At 41.6% G+C, this 24,400-nt stretch overlaps 1 pseudogene; it reads left to right on the forward strand.

The window, feature by feature from the left end:
- The window catches only part of LOC139436835 (coatomer subunit gamma-1-like), a 30,573-nt pseudogene that overhangs the window by 794 nt on the left and 5,379 nt on the right, over positions 1–24,400 (forward strand).

Below are 24,400 nucleotides of genomic sequence, written 5' to 3' on the forward strand. Positions count from 1 at the left end.
CTACCCTGCTATTTTTTGTGTATCAGCCATGTTTCCCCTCATGGTCACAAGATGGCTGCCACATCATGTATTCACACCATAGTATCCCAATCGGGAAGGGTGAGGTGCAGGGCATTAGGTTTGAACAGCTGCCAGCCCTTGGGCCAGGCTGCTTAGAGAGAGGTAGAAGCCTCAGCGTAAAAGTTGGTTCTTTGAAGAACTACACCTGCAATTAAAGACAGATGGAAAAATTCTATCTGCCGACATTGAGGCACATCTTGAAATTGTCCAGCTCAGATTGGGTTCCGGGCAGGGTAAACATTTTCCCTAGAGAATCCATAACTACTGGCCTTCCTTCAGGCCTGACTGGTGGTTTGGCTTTCCCTTGCGGAGTGGTCCAGAAATGGAGTAGAAGACATTAATAGACATCAACAACACCGAAGACAAAGAAAAGATCTAGAAAGGAGCTGAGGGTGGATAGAAGCAACAATGGAAGTCAGAAGACAGTGGAACAAATTCTTCAACCTTCCAAAAAAAAAAAAAAAAATGTCAACCTACAATTCCATACTCAGAAGAAATATAGTTTAAGAATAAAAAATGAAATAAAGTTAACTTATTCAACTTTGGTATTCAAAGTTGGAGAGAATTTGATACCAAGTCTCTCACAATTTCCTTAGAGAAGTTTAAAGAATATTCTTTAGGCAGAAGAATTTGGAAATTTGGAAAGTCCAAGATGCAAGAAAGAATGAAGTGGGGAGTGGGTGCAGCTCAGTGGTTGAGCACCTGCTTCCCATGTACCAGGTCCGAGGTTCAATCCCTGGTACCAAAAAAAAAAAAGAAAAAGGAGAACCAAGTGCTGACACCAGCTCAGCAATAGGTCTGCACGAAGGGAAGATGACACAGAACTTAAGAAATACAAGGACAGAAAGAAAGACACGAGAGAAAATAAAGATGGGACCAGGGGACTCACAGCTTCTGAAACTGAGAGCCTCGACCCTAGTTTCCACATTGTGTTTATTAGAAATTACAAAGCAGTAGTTATTTATGTTTACTTTCGAGGCTGTTTGTTATTTAAACTGCAATATTTACAATAATAGGGAACAGGCCATACAAAGTTCAAATGCCTCCTCATGCAAACAATTTTCATGCTGACAAGACAGTTCTCGGTCTGATGAAGGCCCGGTGTTCCTAAGCCCACACTTCTTATCTGCATTATGGAAACATTTTAACTTCAAGCCAGGCTCTCACATCCAGGTACGAGCTATTTTCCCACAACTAAGGACGCAAGAACGTGGTAGAAAATTTAAATGTTGACCAAATAAAACAATGTCTTGTGGGGTTGAAAACAAACAGGATTAGGGCCATGTGGCAGGAAAAGTGCCCTCGTCCTCACTAAGATCCTTTACCTCCTAAACCAAGGGGAGCATCAGGGTATCACCAAAGTGACCAAAGCCTTCTCTGCCAAGACCAGGCTCTTTCCGTACACAAGTCCCACCGTCTGTTGAATGTACTGCTCGACCATCAAGGCGATGTCCTGCGTCATAGAGAATGTCATTGTCACCAGCAGTTTGACAAAAGACATGGCTAGGTGAGAAGACCACTACCAGGGCCCTCTGCCAGATGGCTGCCAGCATGAGGCTGCAGGCTATTGAGCACTAGAGGAAATGGGCCACTGTGGACAAGTGTCCAGTGTCTCCAGCTCTGCCCTGGTGCCATCCCTGCACCTGCTAAAGTGCAGCTTCAACGTGGTCCAGCACTGGGTGAATGAGGTGGCTTCCAGCAATAACATCATGGTCCAGTGTCATGACCTTGGGCTCCTGTATCACATGTGGCCCATAAGAAGATGAGATGAGCAAGTTCACCTGGCACAGCCCGAAGTCCCCCTGTGTCTCTTGCAGGAAGATCCAGGTGGTCAGCAAGCAGCTGGAGGAGGAGGCTGGCAGCGTGACAGCCTGCCAATGGACTCGATCAAGAGCTGCTTTGGCAACAAGCACGAGATGGTGGTATATGAAGCCACCTTGGCTGTTTTCAGTGGCCGGGCTGCTGTGCCAAAGAGTTAGCTGCAGCTCACCCAAAGCCACTGTCCACACGCTGCCCACACGCTAGGAAGCAAAGACAGCCCGCCGTGGGGACCTGGAGAACCACATCCCTCAAGACGGGCAGCGAGAGCAGCACCCGCTGCTTCCTGACACAGCAGAAGTCTTACAAAGCAGCTCTCCTTTGTGTTGGAGCTCTCTGGGGAATCCAAGGTGGTGGTATTCCAGGCCAGCCGTGCCCTGCATCACCATCCTCCTGAATTGTGTCTCTGAGCTCAAGTGCACCACCACAGGCCATATAGCCGGCACTGCTGGGGTGACCTCAGCCAGCCAGGAGCCAGGCTGTCACACCTGAGCGAGTTCATCCAGCACTGTGCATTCACTGCTTGGGCCACACATCCTGCACCTCCTGGGGCCCAAGACCCACAACCCCTCCAAATCCATTCACTTCATCTATCAAGTTAGGGGGCATGAGGAGGTCTGAGCAGGTGCTGGGAATTCTCTGGCCAAGTTTGCTCGGTGCCCACAAGGAAAAAAATGTGGCCTGGTTCCTTGATGTTGCTGAAAAGATATATGATGGATGATGACCGCCAAGTTAGGGGGTCAAGCAACCTTCTAGCTCAATATCCTGGAGCAGAAGCAGATGGCCCTCAGTACAGGCGACTTTCTGAATGGACTGAGTCTCTCCCTGGCCTCAGGGGGCTCTGCTGCAGTACATTCCAGAACCATCAGAAAATCTTCTGACCTCAAGTCTTTGCCATTGGCCGCCATGCCCATTGCAGAACAGGGAACAGAAAGCACCGTCCTCCAGCAGTCAAGCAGCCTGAGAAAGTGGCAGCTTCCTGGCCAGAGACTTCCAGCAGCTGAGTTCCTGGGGCTGGGCCCTCACCAGTCACAAATGGAGCAGGTCTTCTGTTGTATCAAACACGCCCTCGCTGACCGTTTGCTGTTTCAAGCTGACCGCACGAAAGCACTCAATGACCAGGCCTTGGAGAAGGTCATGGTGCAGATGGAGCCCATGGAGCCCCAAGAGGCACCCTGCTCCATGGTTGCCATGACTCTGCACTTCCCCCAGCCTGGCCCCTGCTCCACGCAGTTGGAGCAGCCCCAGGAGACCCCACAGCTGTGGCCTGTGCATGGTGCTGCACGGTGGAGTTCACGGTCAAGGTCTGCAACGTTGCTAGTGGGGAGACTGAGGACCACACATGTGGGAAGACCCGGAAGTCCCTGCAGCTGATGGCATCAAACGAGGCCCTGAGGCTGGACTTAAGAGCAGCCCAGATGAGGCATGGGGTGAGGTGGAGAAGGAGGAAACTTTCATCTGGCCTACCACCTAGATGCCTGAAGAGGCTGGGGGCAGTACTGTGAGGATTATGGGAGCACACCTTGTCAGAGGTCAGGCAGCAGCCTGCTAAGAGCACCACACCTTGCCCTGGCTGCGGTGGTGTGACGTCCTGCTGTGCCCTGCTGCTGCTTCTGGACTCAGTGACAGTGCAGGTGATGGCCAGATGCTTGGAGCAGCTGCCAGGGATGCCACCTTGTCATCTGTGGGCCAAGGATGCTAAAAGACCAGCCTGGACAGGCTCTTCTGCTACCCCTGTCCCCCAACACTTCCCAGGAGCCACGCCTGTCTCCTGAACTCAGAGCCTTAGCCAGGCTCTGAATTAAAAACAATTAGGAGGGAAGCAGACTTGGCCCAATGGATAGGGCATCTGTCTACCACATGGGAGGTCTGCGGTTCAAACCCCGGGCCTCCTTGACCCGTGTGGAGCTGGCCCATGCGCAGTGCTGATGCGTGCAAGGAGTGCCGTCCCATGCAGGGGTGTGCCCATGTAGGGGAGCCCCACGCACAAGGAGTGCACTCTGTAAGGAGAGACACCCAGCGTGAAAGGAAGTGCAGCCTGCCCAGGAATGGCACCGCACACATGGAGAGCTGACACAACAAGATAACACAACAAAAAGAAACACAGATTCCCATACTACTGACAACAGGAGCGGACGAAGAAGAACACGCAGCAAATGGACACAGAGAACAGACAGTGGGGGTTGGGGGAGGGAAGGGGAGAAATAAAAAAAAAACACAACCAAAAAAAAACCAGGAATCATGGAGGCTTTCATTTTTCAAGATGCCCCTACCCCAGGACAGCAAGGGTGTCATTTTTTCTTTCCTCTTAATGCTCTGAGGTCCCAGCTTCTTCTGATCTCACCTGCAGGCCGGATAAAGTCTTGTGTCTCTCCCGGGTCTCATTTCTCTCCAGCTCAGCTGCAGCTGTAGGCTGCTGAGATTCTCTCAGTGATAGGTTGACTCGAAGAGAAAGCGATGCAGAACTTACAGAAATAAAGGACAGAGAGGAAGACACAAGAGAGGAAATAAAGATGGGACCGGGGGACTCACAGCTTCTGGAACTGAAAGCCTCGACCCTACTTTCCACATCATATTTATTTGAAACTACCAAGCAGCTGTTTGCTATCAGAACTGCAACATCGTCTATAATAATAGGGAACAACTGCAACATCTACAGTAAGGAACAGGTCATACAAAGTTCAAATACAATTTAAACTCTTTTTTCTCACATTTCCCCCTTTTTGTTTTTGCACATAGGGGGTCACACAAAAACTAGATATATTCCAATAACAATACTCATTAAATTTTTTCTCCACATAGTCAGTCCCAGGATTGTTCAGACTTAAGCAAGAGATTTACATATACTTCAACAAGGTACATTTTATATCACTTACAGTTCATCAAATCACTTAAGTACACAATATGTTTCATTATTAAAGTTCTGATTAGTATTCAAGCATTTTATACATAATCCGTAACTGCAGTAGATTATACAGCAACAAACCATAAGACTTCCTACTAGCAGACATTTAATGAATAGACTTTCATTTCTCATGGGCTTTATATTCCCTATCAGCAAGGTTATATAGACCAGTACTCGATCAAAAACGATCTCAGTTTCCCCAGTTTGTATAGTGCTCTTAGCGTCTTCACTGGACCTGGGGCCACATCCAATTCACAGGCTAAGTCAATATCCACCTTCTCCCTCTTTTTTTATTTTTTAAAGGAGCCTGCTGAAGGTCCTCCTACTCCTATGAAGGACCTTTCCTAATTAACACATCTCAGTGAGGGATAAAAGATTTTTAGTATTCCAACAATATTATAAATTCCATTAACATGAGAAAGCATTGTACTTTATCAATTACAGCAGATGATATAGGTTTCTTACCCAATCAAACAACATTTAAGAATTTGATAGAGTAGCAGGGACCTTGCAGCTTGTCCCGATGGTTTGCTTATTCCATTGTCTCTGATGTTTCTTAGTAGGGTCATGGCCAAAGTTTCTTCTATGCAGCCAGACTCATTGCCATCAGGCCAGGGCAGAGAGCCTGAAACTGCAAAGTCCATTGTTGGCCTTTTCACACAGTTTTTACACTTTTTGTATTCATTCAGGTTTGTTTTACTTTTACAAAACACAGTATCTCACTGAATGCTACCACAATATCTTTACAACTTGCTGTATGCATACTAGTTCTGTCCTGCATATCTCCATTTGAATTTTATAAAATGAACCATTTTATTTTAGGACAAAATACACCTTATTAAATTTCGGTTAGCATTCCCACAAACTTTTTACCTTTTTCAATATTTGCTTAACTTTTACATCTTTCATTTTATCCTATGAAGAAAAATAAATTATTCATTTCAATTTAAACAAGAACTATTTTTTAATGAAGAGACTTATAGTAATTCTATTAATCAAGACTTACAATTTTTATTATAGAGATCTCATTAACATTTTAATGTTAGGAAATAATATAAGTGCTTATTTAATTTTTGACCATTTGAATAGAGCTCTTTCAGAACCTTTTATTTATCAAATTTTATCACCATCTTGAGGTATCAAAATATACACTGACAATTCTTTTTCTTTTTTCCTTCCTTTCTCTTCCTTTCTCTCTTTCTCTTTCTCCCTTCCTTTTTCTATCTCCCTTCCTTTTTCTATCTCCCTTCCTTTTTCTATCTCCCTTCATTTTCTTTCTATCTCTTCCTTTTCTTTGTATCTCTCTTCCTTTTCTTTCTTTTTCTTTTTTCTTCCTTTTTCTGAAACAATTATAGCACACACACTGACAATTAACAGGCGCAAAAGCAGTTCCAAATCTATTAATCTATAATTTCTTCATTGCTTCCCTATTTATTTATTTATTTCTTCCCCCCACCACCAGTTGTCTATTCTCTGTGTCTATTTGCTGTGTGTTCTTCTTTGTCCACTTCTGTTGTTGTCAGCAGCATGGGAATCTGTTTTTGTTGTTGTTGTTGCGTCATCTTGTTGTGTCAGCTCTCCATGTGTGTGGCACCATTCCTGGGCAGGCTGCACTTTTTTTCACACTGGGTGGCTCTCCTTACGGGGTGCACTCCTTGTGCATGGGGCTCCCTTATATGGGGGACACCCCTGCGTGGCAGGGCACTCCTTGTGCGCATCAGCACTGCGCATGGGCCAGCTCCACACGGGTCAAGGAGGCCCGGGGTTTGAACCACAGACCTCCCATGTGGTAGACAGATGCTCTAACCACTGGGCCAAGTCCGTTTCCCTCAATTTCCTTCTTAATCTCTTTCTGTCCGCAAGCCATACTTGCTTTATGATGCCATGCTTGAACAAGTTCTGTAGTTTAGGTACTTTGATGTAAAGCCATTCTAGTGTTTGGAACGAGACCCAGCCATGCTGTTTCCAACGTCCATCTCTCCATCTGCATGACCGGAGGTTCTGGGTTCACAGGAACTTTCATCGTCTCTGGTGTTCATGGTATGGCTTTATCCAATGAGCTGGTACCCACACGGGATGTTCTCCATCTCCTGGGGAAATACAAGCAAACCCTCAAGGACTTCAAAGGCTTTCCAAACCACTCAGGTCTCTGTGCCGTTACACCAACTTTAGTTTTGCTCGAGGTGATCCTTCTTCCCTTTGGGTCCCTGTTCAGGTGCCAGTTGCTGAATTTCCCTTCACGCTCCATGTTGGGCACCAGTTGCTGCAATCAGTTCAGCAATAGGTTGGCTTGAAGGGAAGGTGATGCAGATCTTAGAGAAATAAAGGACAGAGAGAAACACACAAGAGAGGAGATAAAGATGGACCAGGGACTCCCAGCTTCTGGAATTGAGAGCCTTGACTCTAGTTTCCACATCGTATTTATTCTAAAGTACTAAGCAGCTGTTTGCTATCAGAACTGCAACATCATCTACAATAATAGAGAACAACTGCAATGTCCACAATAAGGAACAGATCATACAAAGTTCAAATACCATTTAAACTCTTTTTCCCACAGTAGGCTATCAGGCTCAATGTCCTCCTGGGGTCTCTGCTGTGTCTACAGAGCTGTCTCTATTCCCCTGTGTTTTTCTCCTGTGGATTTACTTCCTGAGGCTCTAGCATCAAAATTCCAACTCTCTTTTCTGCAGTGTCATATTCTCTGTGAGTCCCCACTCACCAAAGGGTGGGGACACAATGTCCTACTAATGTGGCAGAATCAAAGTGTTAATCATAATTTAATCATGTAAAAGTGAAACCTCTGAATCTAATACAGTCAAATATGCCCAGGGCAACAGTCCAGTTTACGAACATAATCCAGTATCTATTTTTGGAATTCATAAATAATATCAAACAGTGACAGGTGGTTATAAAGGTGGCCAGTGCCTGGCATGCATTAGGTTGTCATTAATTTTATTCAATGATCTCCATGTTAAGGATTTCACAGGCAGTAGGGCAGCTCCCTGAACCCTGGTGGCTGAAAACAACCACAATTCTTCCTTATCTGTCAGGGTTCTGACAGGCTCAGCTGGGGGCTTCTTCTGTCCCACGTGGTGTCTGCAGGGCTGGGCCAGGTCATCCATCAAGACTCCCTCCCGAGACCTTCACCAGGGATTTCTCTAAGCGGCAGCCAGGCCATGGGAGGGAGTGACCCAAGTGCCTGAAAGCGGGTGGTGCAGGGCGTTGGAAGCCAGCCTTGGAAGGGGCAGTGTCCTTCCACCTCATCTATTGGGCAAAGCAAGTCCAGGGTCGAGGCCAGATTCTACAAGGGATAGGACTCCCCGAGCATCTGAGTCCTGCAGAGGAGTCCATGGGCGCATCTTGGAGACCTGCTCCACACTGGAACAAGGCTGGGTTCAGAGGAGCTCACGTTCCAGCTTGGGGCTTTTTCAATTTTGTGTTTTGTTTGTTTTCCAATGATTAAAAATTTTTAAAAAATATTGAAATATTTTCAATGTTAGAGTACAGTTACCAAAATAATACAAGGGAGCAGATGTTGCTCAAGTGGTTTTGTGCCTGCTTCCCATATGTGAGGTCCCAGGTTCAATCCCCAGGACCTCCTAAAGAGAAGACAAACAAACAAACAATAACTCTCTCATGGGAGAGGATGTAGCTCAGTGACTGAGTGCTTGATTCCATTGTATGAGTATTGGGTTCAATCCCTGCTACCTCCTAATGCAAAATAATAACAATAATAATAATAGAAATCCCATCCCGAGGGCCCCACACTACCCCCATCCCTCCTGATACCCTGATCCAGCTTTATTAACATTTGCCACATTGGCTGTATTGTTCCATCTATCCTCAATCCATCAATCCATCTGTCCATCTGTATATCACTCTGCCTCGTATTCATCAATCCACTTTTTGAACACTGAGTGTAGATTGCATGCATCATGTTTCTTGAACACTTAAAACTGCCATGTGCATTTCTAGGGAACATCTTAATTGTACTTTTCAAGTTCCAGAAATTCAACTTTGATACAAAGCTTACAGTCTAGTTTCTACTCTTTTTGTATGTCCTAATCATGTGCTTTGAGCCTTTTCTCCCTATCCCTACACTGGCCTATGTAAACCTGATTCTAGCTTCTGACTGTATGAATTTTCTTATTCTAGTTATTCCCTAGCAGTGAGATCATACAAAATTTTTCCTTTACTGTCTGGCTTATTTCCCTAATGGGATGACAAGTTATCCATTTTGACAAATGCATAATGTCACTTCCCCACTAGTCAGGTAGTTTTTAATAATTTTTTTTGTTTTTCTTTTGAAACAATTTTAGACTTAGAGAAAATTTGTAATAGTTGTATAGAGGCACACGTTATAAAGTTTCAGCCTTCCCTAAGATTAGGATCCTACAGGATATATATATATATATATTTTAAATTATTCCCCAGGGCTTTTTAATTTTATTCTCCCCCATCCCACCCCTTGTTTTCACTTGCTGTCTGCTCTCTGTGTCCATTCACTGTGTGTTCTTCCATGTCTGCTTGTCTTGTCTTCTCATTGTTCTCTTTATAAGGCACCAGGATCCAAACCTGGGACCACTGGGTGGGAGTGAGGTACTCAATTGAGCCACCTCCACTCCATGGTCAACTGCGTCTCTATCTCTCCCCTGTGACTTCCTTTGTTGCATCATCTTGCTGCACCAGCTCTCCACAGTGCGGGCCAACTCACCTTCACCAGGAGGCCCCAGGATTTGAACACTCATGGTAGACGGGAGCCCAATCACTCCAGCCAAATCCTCTTCCCCCTGCAGGATATGAACATGAGCTCCACACCACAAACTACAGACTTTTTTTTTTATCTCATCAGTTTCCCCATGAATGTCTGTTTTCTGATCCAGGATCCAACCCAGGACACAACCCTGAATTTAAGTGTTTTGTCTCCTTAGTCTCCCCCAACCTGTGACAGTTCCTAGACTTACTTTGTCTTCTATGATATTGACACTTTTTCAAGAATATTGATCAGTTATTTACTTACTTATTTTTAAAGATTTATTTTTTATTAATTTTTCTCCCCTTTCCCCCTGTTGTCTGCTCTCTGTGTCCTTTTGCTGTGTGTGTTCTTCTGTGTCTGCTTGGATTCTTGTCAGCAGCACTGGGAATCTGTGTCTCTTTTTGTTGTGTCATCTGCTGCATCAGCTCTCCATGTGTGTTGTGCCACCCTGGGCAGGTTGCACTTTTTTCACACTGGGTGACTCTCCTTACAGGGTGCACTTCTTGTGCATGGGGCTACCCTACGTGGGGGACACCCCTGCATGGCACAGCACTGTTTGTGCACATCAGCACTGTGCATGGGCCAGCTCACCACATGGGTCAGGAGGCCCTGGACTTGAACCTTGAGCCTCCCTGGTGGTAGGCAGACACTCTATCAGTTGAGCCAAATCCACTTCCCCAGCCCAAGCTTTTAATTGAGACCCTGAAGATCTATAATCCAGGAGTTATGGTAAATGTGAATAAACTAGGCTTCTTGGGAAAACTAATGTCCATTTTCAAATGATCTTAATCCCTATTTGTGTTAAGGTGATCTGTTCTTCAGGAACTTAAATGCAAATATCCTGAGCAAAATAATTAGTTATCTGAGCTCCATGATATAGAGAAAGAATTATACATGACAACACAGTAAGCCTTAATCCAGCTTTGCAAGGATGGTTTGACACTGTAGCAGTCAGCCAAAGGGCTGCTGATGCAAAATACCAGAAATCTGTTGGCTTTTATAAAGGGTATTTATTTGGGGTAGAAGCTTACAGTTGCTAGGCCATAAAATATAAATTAATTCCCTCACCAAAGTCTTTTGCCACATGTTAGAGCAAGGTGACTGCCCACATCTGCCAGGGTTAAGGTTTCTGGGATCCTCTCTTCCGGGCTTTTTTCTCTTCTGGCTCAGCTGCTCTGCTTTCTTCACATGTCAGCTCTAGACTTTCAGGCAAACAGCGTGTCTTTCTTCTTGGGGCCACTGCTGAGTCTAATCAAGCCTTCTCTCTGCTCCTCTGTGGGTTTACTTCCAGGGCTCCAGCATTAAGAAACTCTGTTCTCTGCCATGCCTTTTCTCTGTAAGTCCCTGCCCACCAAGGGGGTGGGGATACAACATCTTACTGGCAGAGGTCCAATCAAAGCCTTAATCATTATTTAATCAAGTAAAAGTGAAACCTCTGAATCTGTTATAATTGAATATGGCTGGGGGAACAGACCAGTTTACCAACATAATACAATATCTATTTTTGGAATTCATAAACAATATCAAACTGCCACAGGCACTTGAAAATCAGTCTGTATAATTCACCATATTAACACAATATCCACATGATCATCTGTATAGATGCAGAATATATATTTGCTAAGATTTTTAAAAAACAACACCTAGCAATAGAATGGAGGATGTTGCCCTAACCTGCCAAATAATCTACAACTACTCCTATCATACATGAGGGTGAAATGTTTGTGGACTGCTTTACTACGAGGTTGAGAACAAGACCAGTTACACTCCTTTGACGTTGTCTCTTCAACTCTGTACAAAAGGTCCACGCCTGTGGAATAAAGGGAAAAAAAAGACAACCAGTTTTAAGTCTAGGAAAGGAAGAATACAGTTGTCACTATTTGCAAGATGTCAATGCTGTATATCTAGAAAATCCAGAAGAATTTATTAATCAGTTCAGTGAATTTAATAACCTGTATATCAGGAAGTAGATGTATAGGTATAGGGCTTCGGAGCTCATGTCACTTGTTCAGTTCCCGAGCCTCCTAAAGAAGATGAGCAAGACAGTGAGATGACACAATGGGCTCACTCATCATCAAGAAAAAGGCACAGCAAGATGACTCAATGAAGAGGTGAAGCAGAGACACAACAAGCAGGGAGTGGAGGTGGCTCAAGTGATTCGGTGCCTCCCTCCCACATGGGAGGTTCCATGTTTGGTTCCCACTGCCTCTTAAAAAGAAGATGAGCAGACAGCTAGGCAAATAAGAAGGGGAGGGGGTGAAATAAATAAAATAAATCTTAAAAAAAAACTGCTATATATCAGAGAAAATCATTATGTAATTTATTAAAAAGATAATAGATACGGTATCAGTAAGAAACATCAGATACCTAGGAATAAATCTGAAAGAAGACATGCAAGTCCTCCTTTCTTTACAGGAAATAATATTAATAAGTCATTATCAATACAACATTTAAAGCACCAAAATTAAAGGCAGGATATGTAGTGTATATCATGTGTATACCATGTATACCTTTTGACAGAAACAATATTGTAAATGCTTCAGTTCTCACCAAATTCAATGCAATCTGAAACCAAATCCAAACAGCCCCTCCTGTGTAACTTGGCAAGCTAATTGTAAAATTTATATGGAAACATACATGGCTAAGGAAGGTGAAGGATGTCTTGAAGAAGAGCTCTATCAGTTTTTCTGTCCTACAGATGTCAAGAACCTCTTATATATATGTATTTTAAATTAACTTATTGAAGTATATCACTCATACATAAACATACATAAACAGTAAGTGTATAATAATAGTTGTGAACTTACAAAACAAACATATATAACATCATACAGGACTCTCATAACTCACCCTACCACCAATGACTTACATTGTTGTTAAACCTTTCTAATTAATGATTAAAGAGCATTGTCAAAACATTACTATTGTGACGTGGATGTGGCTCAACTGACAGAGAATCCATATGGAGGGTCAAGGGTTCAATATCCAGGGCCTCCTGACCCATGTGGTAAGCTGGCCCATGCATAGTGCACCATGGGCAAGGAGTGCCAAGCCATGCAGGGGTGCCCCATGTAGGGGTGCCCCATGCACAAGGAGTGCATCCTATAAGGAGAGCCACCAGTGTGAAAAAAGTGCAGGCTGCCCAGGAGTGGTGCCGCACATGCAGAGAGCTGACACAGCATGATGATGCAACAAAAAAAGAGATGCAGTTTCCCAGTGCCGCCGGATAATGCAAATGGATGCATAACACACAGTGAATAGACACAGAGAGCAGACAAGGGGAAGGGGAGAGAAATAAATTTAAAAAATCTTTAAAAAGCAGAAACAAAAAACATTACTATTAACCAAAGTATTTTCCCCAATCAACCCTATTATCTTTATATCATTTATATATGAACATACATTAACAATTAAGTGTATTGTAAAAGTTGTGAACTTAAAAATCAAACATGCATAACATCATATATGGATCCCATACATCAACCCTCCACCAACACCTTGCATTGTCATGAGATGTTTGTTACAAACTATGAAAGAATATTGTCAAAATCTTACTCCTAATCATAGTCCTTATCTCACCCTATTATTTTCCCCCAACCCCCTATTATTATTTTTTAAATAATTTTTTAGTGACAGAAGTAGTAAACTTATAAAACAATCATGCACATGTGAAGAATTCCCAAACAACACCCCTCCATCAACACTCCACACTGTGGTGGAACATTTGCTACAGATAAGATAATATCGTCTGGTTGTTACCATGTCCATAGTGTACATTTGGCTCACATTTTCCATACTGCCTCATTATCAACACAGTACATCTTTCACATAGATGCAAGAGTATTATATTATTACTACCACCACAGTCCATAGGTCACTCCAGATGTATTTTTCCCATGCTTTTTCCAACACCCTGCAGAAGTGGTGTACTTTTGCTCTAGCTCACAAAGGACCCTCTTGCATCTGTACCATCAACCACAATTCTCATCCACCTCTTGGTTTACTGTGCTATTCAGTTCCTAGATTATTCTCTAGCATTCTGTCAATTGGCATTTACATAACTAGACTACCATTTTCAGTCACATCCCCATTTATAAACTAGCTGTTACTCACTGTGTGTTACCATCTACTCTATACATTTCCACAATTTTACAGTAAAGCTAATTAAAACTTTTACATACATTAAACATCAGTAGTCCATCTCAGTCCTCCTGTTATCTCCTTTAAGAATCCACCACCTACCACTAGGCCATGATGATATTTTCCTACAATTTCTTCTAGAAGTTTTATGGTTCTTGCTTTTATTTTCAGGTTTTTGATCCATTTTGAGTTAATTTTTGGATAAGGTGTGAGATAGGTGTCCTCTTTCCTTCCTTTGGCTATGGATATCCAATTCTTTCAGCACCATTTTTTGTATGGATTGTTCAGCTTGAGCTGTGTGGGTTTGACAGGGTAATCAAAAATCACTTGACCATACATGTAAGGGTCTGTTTCTGAATGATAAATTTGGTTCCATTGTTCTATGTGTCTGTCTTTAGGCCAGTACCATGCTGTTTTTTTACCACTATAGTTAGGTAATATGATTTAAAGTCTGAAGATGAGGGTTCACTTTTCCTTTTTATGATGTTTCTGGCTATTCAGGACCCCTTATCCTTCCAAATAAATTTGATGATCATGTTTTCAATTTTTTTTTTAATGCTGCTGGAATTTTTATCGGGATTGCATTGAATCTATATATTAATTTGACTAGAATTGACATCTCAATGATATTTAGTTTTCCAATCCATGAGCATGGAATGTTCTTCCAGTTATTCAGGCATTTAATTAATTAATTAATTAATTTCTCTCCCCTTCCCTCCCCACCCCAGTTGTCTGTTCTCTGTGTCTATTTGCTGCATGTTCTTCTTTGTCTGCTTCTGTTGTTGTCGGTAGCACAGGAATCTGTGTTTCTTTTTGTTGTGTCATCTTGTTGTGTCAGCTCTCCGTGTGTGCAGCTCCATTCCTGGGCAGGCTGCACTTTCTTTCACACTGGGCGGCTCTCCTTGCGGGGCACATTCCTTGTGCGTGGGGCTCCACTATGCAGGGGACACCCCTGCGTGGCATGGCACTCCTTACGTGCATCAGCGCTGTGTGTGGGTCAGCTCCACACGGGTCAAGGAGCCCTGGGGTTTGAATTGTGGACCTCCCATGTGGTAGGCAGACACCCTAACAACTGGGCCAAGTCTGCTTCCCTATTCAGGCATTTTTAAAATTTATTTTAACACTGAGTTGCAGTTTTCTGAATACAAGTGCCTTACATCATTGGTTAAGTTTATTCCTGACTATTTGAGTTTTATCTGTTATATTTTATTTTCACCACTCTTTTAACACTTTTCTTTACTTTTGTTGATATAATCTTCATTTCTAGGCTCTCTTCCAGGCCTCTCTCTCCTGTCTTTTCTTTTCAGGCTCTAGCACACCCTTTAGTATTTCCTGAAAATCAAATCTGGTCTCTTGCTTAGAAATTCTCTCAGTTTCTGTTTATCTGTGAATATTCTAATCTTGCTCTCATGTTTGAAAGACATTCTTGCTGGATATAAGATTCTTGGCTGGAAGTTTTTCTCTCATAGTATCTTAAATATATCAGACCACTGTCTCCTTGCCTCCATGGTTTCTGGTGAGAAATCAGCACTTAATCTTATTGGATATCTCTTATATATTAAGCATTGCTTTTCTCTTGCTGCTCTCAGAATTCTCTCTTTGTCTTTGACATTTGACATTCTGATGAATATGTGTCTCAGAGTTGGTCTATTCAGATTTTTTTCAGTGGGAGTACATTGTCCTTCTTGGGCATGGATGTTTATGTCCTTAATAGGGTTGGGAAATTTTCTACCATTGTTTCTTCAAATATTCCTTCTGCCCCTTTTCCCTTCTCTTCTTCTGGGACACTCATGACTCACATGTTTGCATGCCTTTTGCTGTTATTTAGTTCCCTGAGATTTTGTTCAATTTTTTCCATTCTTTTATTCATCTGTTCTTTTGTATGTTCACTTTCAGAGGCCATTTCTTCAAGCTCTCCAATTCTTTTTTCTGCCTTCTCAAGCCTGCTATTGTATGATTCCAGTATTTTAAAATTTTCATTTATTGTACCTTTCATTCCCATAAGATCTGTTTTTCTATGTGTGCTTTCAAATTCTTCTTTGTGCTCATCCAGTGTCTTCTTAATATCCTTAATATCTTTAACCATCTCATTGAATTTATTAAGGAGATTTGTTTGAACACCTATGATTAGTTGTCTCAACTCCTTTAGGTCATCTGAAGGCTTATCTTGTTCCTTTAACTGGGCCATAGTTTCCTGTTTCTTGGTGTGGATTGTAATTTTTGGTTGGTGTCTTGGTATCTGGCTTACTAGAGTATTTATTCTGGGTTCAGTTTTTCTCTTTAGTTTAGGGTTTCCTGCCCTTTCTCCCTTGCTGGTTATGCAGTAGGAGCCAAGCACATAGGTGGTGCTGTAAGCCATGGAGGCTCAAGCTGCCCTCATTGCACCAGAGACCAATGACACTTCTTCCAGCTTTTCCTTTGCAAGGGGTAGAGGCAGAGTCACAGCTGTGTGGAATAATCCAATTCATGCAGGCCTAAACTGTAGTTGCCCAGACAGACTAATGAAGCTTCATGCCCTTTTCTCCCCCGCCTGGGGTGGGGATGGAGCTGCAGTTATGGGCAGCAATCTATGCTGTGCAGGTCCAAGATGAGCACACTTGCCCCAGTAGACTTCTGATTTTCAATCTGTGCCAGTCAATGTTACCTCCAGTTACCTGATAGGCTGGTGAAGGACCCACCAGCCTCCTCCCTGCCAGAGGCAGGGCTGAAGCTCAATCTAGGGCTGCAGGCCCATCTAGGTGAGAGAAACCAGTTCCTACCATCACTGTGATTTTTGGTCAGCCAGGCTTCCCCTCAGGCTGGAGGCAGAGTCAAAATGGTGGCCACCAACCTCTTTTCATCTAGGGCTGATTCACACCACAGCTGGGTAAGGACTATATCTTAGCCAGCCAAGTCTACCAATCAGTAGCTGAAATCAGCAGCCAACCATCTCCTCCTCCCTGTTTTTGGGAAATGGAGCTTCCAATTCCAGCCACAGAACAGCTCCTGGGGTGGCTAGTGCCACCCAAGTAGGATTATTACTGGCCTCCATGGTTTGGCTGGTAATTTCCCAGAGAGGCTAGCGCAGGTCCCTGCAGCTTCCTCCCTGCTGGAGGTGGCCCTGGGGCCTAGGTTAGAGCTGCCATCTGATCTGGATGAAAAGAAACCAGTCCCCGCCAGCACTGGGATTCTCAGCCTGCCCTGCTTCCCCTCATGCCAAGTGTGGAGTTCAAATGGCAGCTCCCAGCCTCTTTCTGACTTGGACAGGCTTAAACTTTAGCTGTTCTCAGGATTATACTGTAGCCCACTGAATTTACTAATCAGTAGCTGAAATTGGTGCCCAACCATCTCTTCCTCCCCCATATTTAGGAAGTGGAGCTTTCAATTCCAGCCATGGAACAGCTCCTGGGGCTGCTTGTGCCTCCAGTAGAGTATGGGCACCAGCCTCCACAGCGTGGGGCTCTCTACTCATGAGACTTCTCTGCAGATGGGCAGTCTCCCCCTTCCGTCCCTTCAAGGATGTTGCAGGATGCTCTTCTGGTCTCCTGGAGCCCCTAAACAGGTGCTTCAGCTAGCTCCAGAGAGCTCTGGGTGATTACTAACTGCCCTGTGGCAGGAGCTGACTCTAGGAGCTCCTTATTCTGCCACCATCTTGCTGGTTCTTCCAAGAACCTCTTATATTTTTTAATGTAACATTTTTTGTGATCTATGTATCTTTAAAAAATAAGACAATTTAATAAAAAAAAGTAAGTTTAAATATTTATACAGAAAAAAAAAAAAGAATCATTGTAAAGCTACAGTCAGTAAGATGATGTGATCCTGGTACACTGAGAAGGGAACAGACCAAGCAGAATAGAACCGGGTTCAGGAACACCTCACACAGGCATGGACAGTGGACTTATGATGATGACTGTCTACAGAGTAGTGGGCAAAAAAAGATCAACTTTGAATAAGTCAGCTGGATACCCAAACGGGAAACAAATGAAATGTGTCCTCTACCTCAAACCCTACACAACATTCCTTTCCCCCTGCATTGTAGATCTAAATCTGAAATCCGTGGAACTTCTAGGTGATGGGTAAGAATGTTTTCATAATCATGGAATAGAGGAAGGATTCTTATACAGGAGACAAAGAAGTATAAGCCATGCAGAGGAAGAGATCATCAAGAAGAGGAGAATATCCATAACCTGGATGTTATGAAAATTAAGAACTCTTATTCCTTCAAAGACACAGGAGAGAGTGAAAGTGTCAGTCAAGAGGGAGAAGATATTTCCACACAGGTAACCAACAAAGGGCTTATTTTTAGAACACAGAAAGAACTCTAACCCCCAAAATGCAAGTCCAGCCAATTGAAAAAATGGGAAACAGATTTGAAGAGACATTCTATAAAGATGATCTCCAAATACCAATTAACATAAGAAATTTTATTCAACCTCACTCTTCATTAGGGAAATGCAAACGGAAGCCAGCATTAGATATAACTAGACAGCTCTAAAATGACTAACATTGAAAATAGTGACACAATTGAGAAATGTATGTTTTCATTACTGTGTTTTCTTTTCAGTTTTTAATTGTTTATATTTTCAATTATTAAATGTACAAAATAAAGGTAAAAAAAGAAACCCTAAAAAAAAAAGGTACTGATGAGTTGATTTTTGCTGATTATAAAATGGACAAAAGATAAATAGACATCTGTCCAAAGAAAAAATACCCTTTGTGTGATCTATATATTTGAAAAAAAAAAAAGATAAAAGATTTTTAAAAAGAAATATAAATGGTGAAAACACACATGAAAAAATGTTCAACAATAGGCTGTGTGGTGATGGAGTCCTACAGGAGCATGCTGATTTGGGAACCTGCAGGGTGGAAGGTGTCTGGACATTGATCTGGCAAGACTGAAGCAGAAGTGGTGTTTGCTCAGGTAGAACTGTGGGTTTCTAACACTGAACTTGGAAGCTGTGGGAAGGCACATCCCTTCCCTTTAGGGCTAAGAGCTGTGGCGTTAACTGAGAACAGCCGGTCAGGGGGTGGAGTTTCTAAGCCCCGTGTTTCCCAAATGCATGAACCCTAAACCTGTGTCCCATGAACCCCCACAGCCCATGTTTCACAGACCTACATACCCCGAGTTCACATTCTCCCAGGCCTCTGTTTCCTGAGCTCAGCATTCCTGGAAATCCAGCATTGCCTTACCCCTGTGATCATGGACTAACTCTGGGAGTGGCAGAGTTTAGGTGGGAGGTGCAGAGGGGCCCAAGGAGTGCAGGTTCAATTTTCTGGTCCCCCCTTTTTTGAGTTTGGAGGAGCATACCAGCTGACTTGGGGAGAGTCTAGGAAGAGAGGAGAGGTGAATCAGGTGAGAGCCAAATTTACCTAAACGTCCTGGGATAGGAAACTTGGTCTGGGAGAAGGTGGAGTCAGAAAATTAACTAGCCTCCTTGTGGCATACCTAAGGAAGAGGGACAGTAGGACGTGCTTTACAGGCTTCCAATAGCATATTTAGGGTTCCTGGCAAGGGGTGGGTGCTCTCTCAAGAAATTAAGAGTCATTATTTTCTCAGGTGAGTTGGTTCACTAGGGACTCATTTGAATTTCCTACAGGAGCCCTTATGCAACCTTCCCACTGCCTTGGGAGAGAGGGAAGTGAGGAAAGGAAAAAGGGGGAAGGTCAGACTCCTCAGCCATTTATTCAATTGCAAAGAGAATTCTTTGCCTGAGGCCTTGTTTGGTCTTTTTGTTTGTTTGTTTTCTTGTTTTTTCTTCCTCTTTATCCCCACCACCACCATTTTTTTTCTTTTTTTTTCGCCCTTCTCTTTTTCTTGCTCTGCTTTTCCCCCCTCTTCTTTCTTTTTCCTTTTTTTCCCTTTTTTTCTCTTTTTTCTATATTAGTGCTGTAGGCAACATTTCTTATTTGCTGTGTTTCCTCATCCTCAATTTTCTCTTTTCTCTGTGTACTGATTTTGGCTACCAATGCTATCCCCTTTCCTTTACATCATTCTCTCCTCCATCATTTATTGTTTCTCTTACATTCCACCTCTCTCTGTTTAGCCCCCAATATTCCTGACTTTTTATCTCTAATACCTCTAATCTGTTTTCTATCATTTATTCACTTTATATTATTATCCTCTCTTGTCTTTTTCTCTCTCTCCTGACCACATTGACCTTTTAATTCATAGTATATTCCTCCCCATATTCAGTTTAATATCTCATTATAGGTACTCCACTTTCTTACAGTTATAACCATACACAGTTTCCATTAGTTCTATATCCATTCTCTGAGATCTCACATGGTTCTTCTGTTAACATTCACTATGAATATTACTATTATATTTTTCTTTTCTTACCCCTTTTGCTTTCTCTGGGCCTAATATTTTTCTTCAAGGGAACTTAGCCAACAACAAGGAAATAGAATAAGAAGAAAAAAGTGACAAAGAAAAGACAACACACACACAAAAACAACTAATTAAACCCCAAGACTAGAATAAGAAGATAATCACAGAATAAACCCAACAAGATAAAATGATGACCAGACAGCAACAAAAAACTACAGACCATACCAATAATCAGGAAAACATGGCCCAAGCCAATGAACAAACTAAAAACTATGAAGAGAAGTGGAACATCGAACAAGTAATTAAAACTCTCAAAACATGCATCATGGACCAATTCAATGAAGTGAAGGAAGAGATTAAGCATATTAAGAAAACACTTGGAGAGCATACAGAAGAAATTGTAATCATGCACAAAAAGATCATGGAGATGATGGGGATCAATAACACAATCCAAGAAATCAAAAATACACTCTCAGAAAATAACAGCAGATTTGAAGAGGCAGAGGAAAGAATTAGTGATGTGGAAGACAGTACCTCTGAAATAAACAGATAATAGAATTAATTGATAAAAAGGAAAAATCAATCAGGGACATAGGGACCTGAATGACAACACAAAATGCACAAACATATGCATTATAGGCATCACAGAAGGAGAAGAGAAGGGAAAGGGAACAGAAGGGGTGTTGGAGGAAATAATGGCTGAAAACTTCTTAAACCTATGAGGGAGATCCATGTACATGTCCAGGAAGCACAAAGCACCCTGAACAGCATAAATTCCAACAGGTCTACTCCAAGACATATACTTGTCAAGTTATTCAATGTGCAAGAAAAAGAGAAAATACTAAAAGCAGCAAGAGATAAGAGAACCATCATATACTAGGGAGGCTCCATAAGATTAAGTGCTGGTCTCTCATCTGAAACCATGGAGGCAAGAAAGCCATGGTATGACATAGTCAAGGTACTAAAAGAAAAGAATTTCCAACCAAGAATACTCTATCCAGCAAAGCTAGCATTCAAAAATTGTGGAGAGTTCAAAATATTCACAGATAAACAGAAACTAAGAGAGTATGCCAACAAGAAACCTTCCCTTCAAGAAAACTAAAGCGAGTTCTGCAAAGGAAAGGAAAAAACAGGAGAGACAGAGTTGGAGGAGAGTGTAAGAACAACTAAAACTACAAAAAGAGAAAAAATCAAAGAACCAAAGACAAACAAAAATCCAAAGAAAATATGGCTAATATAAGTAATTCCTTGAAAGTAATAACACTAAATGTCAATGGATTAAACTCACCTGTTAAGAGACACAGATTGGAAGATTGGATAAGGAAATATGACCCATCTATATATTGTCTACAAGAAACTCATCTTATATTCAGGGATTCAAAGAGATTGAAAGTGAATGGCTGGAAAACAACCTTACAGGCAAACAATAAAGAAAAAAGGGCAGGTGTAGCTATATTAATATCAGACAAAATAGACTTTAAAAGCAAAACAATTGTGAGAGACAAAGATGGACACTACATATTAGTGAAAGGGATCATCTTTCGAGAAGAAAGAACAATCATAAACATTTATGCCCCTAACAAGGGTGCCTCCAAAAATGTGAGGCAAACACTGGAGAAACTAAGTGAAGGAATAGATGCCTCTACAGTTATAGTGGGGGACTTTAACACACCACAATCACCATTGGACAGAACATCTCAAAAGAGAATCAATAAAGAAACAGACTTTGAACAATATATTAGAGTATCTGGACCTAATAGATATACACAGAACATTATACCCAAATACAGCAGGATATACTTTTTTCTCAAGTGCACATGTGTCATTCTCCAAGATAGACCACATGCTAGGCCACAAAGAAAGTCTCAATGAATTCAGAAAGATCAAAATCATACAAAATAATTTCTCTGACCACAGTGGAGTGAAGCTGGAAATCTGCAAGGGCCAGAGACCCAGATTTGGCACCAAGATATGGAAGTTAAACAACACACTCTTAGAAAAACAGTGGGTCAAGGAGGAAATCTCAACAGAAATCAATAATTATCTTGAAACTAATGAAAATGATAACACAACATATCAAAACTTGTGGGATGCAGCAAAAGTTGTACTGAGAGGGAAATTTATAGCCATAAATTCATACATCAAAAAAGAAGAAAGAGCTAAAATTGAAGAACTAAGTGAACAATTGGAGGAATTAGTAAAAAAAAACAACAAACTAACCCCAAAGAAAGAAGAAAGAAAGAAATAACAAAGATCAGAGCAGACCTAAATGAAATAGAAAATAGGAAAACACTCGAAAAATAAAACCAAGAGCTGGTTCTTTGAGAAGATCAATAAAATTGACAAACTCTTAGCTAGACTAACAAAGAAAAAAAGAGAAAAGATGCAAATACACAAAATAAGAAATGAGAATGGTGATATCACCACTGACCCCATTGAAATAAAGATACTTTGAAAAACTGTATTCCAATAAGAAAGACAATTCAGAGGAAATGGACAAATTCCTAGAAACACATAAGCTGCCTACACTGACAAAAGAAGAAATTGATGATCTCAACAAACCAATCACAAGTAAAGAGATAGAGTCAGTCATTAAAAACCTCCCAACTAAGAAGAGCCCTGGGCCAGATGGCTTCACAGGTTAATTCTACCAAACATTCCAGAAAGAAACAACACCAATTTTGCTTAAACTCTTCCAAAAAATTGAAATAGAAGGAATATTGTGTAATTCATTTTATGATGCCAACATTACCCTAATACCAAAGCCAAACAAAGACACTACAAGAAAGCAAAATTACAGACCAATCTCTCTAGTGAACCTAGATGAAAAAATCCTCAATTAAATACTTACTAATCATATTCAACAACACATTAAACAAATTATACACCATGACCAAGTGGGTTTCATTCCTGGTATGCAAGGGTGGTTCAACATAAGAAAATAAATTAATGTAATACACCACATAAACAGATTGAAGGAAAAAAAAAAACACACATGATCATATCTACAGATGCAGAAAAAGCATTTGACAAAATACAGCACCCTTTCTTGATAAATACACTTCACTGCAAAAAATAGGAATAGAAGGAAACTTTCTGAACATAATAAAGGGCATATATGAGAAACCCACAGCTAACATCATTTACAATGGTGAAATCCTAAAATCTTTCCCTCTGAGATCAGGAACAAGACAAGGATGCCCACTATCACCCCTTCTATTTAACATTGTGTTAGAAGTACTTGCTCAAGCACTGAGGCAAGACCCAGATATAGAAGGAATCCAAATAGGAAAGGAAGAAGTCAAAATTTCACTACTTGCAGATGACATGATCCTATACATAGAAAGTCCTGAGAAGTCTACAACAAAGCTTCTAGACCTTATAAATGAGTTCAGTAAAGTTGCAGGGTCTAAGATCAATGCACAAAAATCAGTAGCATTTCTGTACACTGATGATGAGCAATCTGAGGGGGGAAATCATGAAACAAATACTGTTTACAATAATAAAAAAATCAAATACCTAGGAATAAATTTAACCAAAGATATAAAAGACTTATACACAGAAAACTACACAAAATTGTTCAAGGAAATCAAAGAAGACCTAAACAAATGGGAGACTACTCCCTGTTCATGGATAGGAAGACTAAATATTAAGATGTCTATCTTACCAAAACTGATCTACAGATTCAAAGCAATCCCAATAAAAATCAACACCACATTTTAAAATGAGCTAGAAAAACTAACTCTGAAATTTATTTGGAAAGGAAAGAAGCCCCAAATAGCCAAAGACATATTGAAAAAGAAAAATGAAACTGGAGGAATCACACTACCAGACTTCAAAACATACTACAAAGCTACTGTAGTGAAAATAGCATGGTATTGGCACAAGGATAGACACACTGACCAATGGAACTGAATTAAGAGTTCTGATATAGATCCTCATATATACAGTCATCTGGTATTTGACAAGGCCACCAAGCCCATTCAACTGGGAGAGAATGGCCTCTTCAACAAATGGTGTCTAGAGAATTGGGTATCAATATGCAAAAGAAGGAAAGAGGATTACCATCTCACACCTGATACAAAAACCAACTCAAGATGGATCAAAGACCTAAATGTAAGAGCCAAGACCATGAAGACCTTGGAAAACCATGTAGGGAAGCATCTACAGGGCCTTATAATAGGAAATGGCTTTATGAACTTCACACCCAAAGCATGAGCAGCAAAAGAACAAATAGATAGATGGGACTTCCTCAAAATTAAAGCCTTTTGCACCTCAAAGGAGTTTGTCATGAAAGCAAAAAGAGAGCCTACACTATGGGAGAAAATATTTGCTAACCATGTATCTGATAGAAGATTTATATCCTGCATATAAAAAGAACTCCTATATCTTGAAAATAAAAAGACAAACAACC

The sequence above is a fragment of the Dasypus novemcinctus genome, chromosome 18, assembly GCF_030445035.2.
Source record: "Dasypus novemcinctus isolate mDasNov1 chromosome 18, mDasNov1.1.hap2, whole genome shotgun sequence".
Lineage (NCBI taxonomy): Eukaryota > Metazoa > Chordata > Mammalia > Cingulata > Dasypodidae > Dasypus > Dasypus novemcinctus.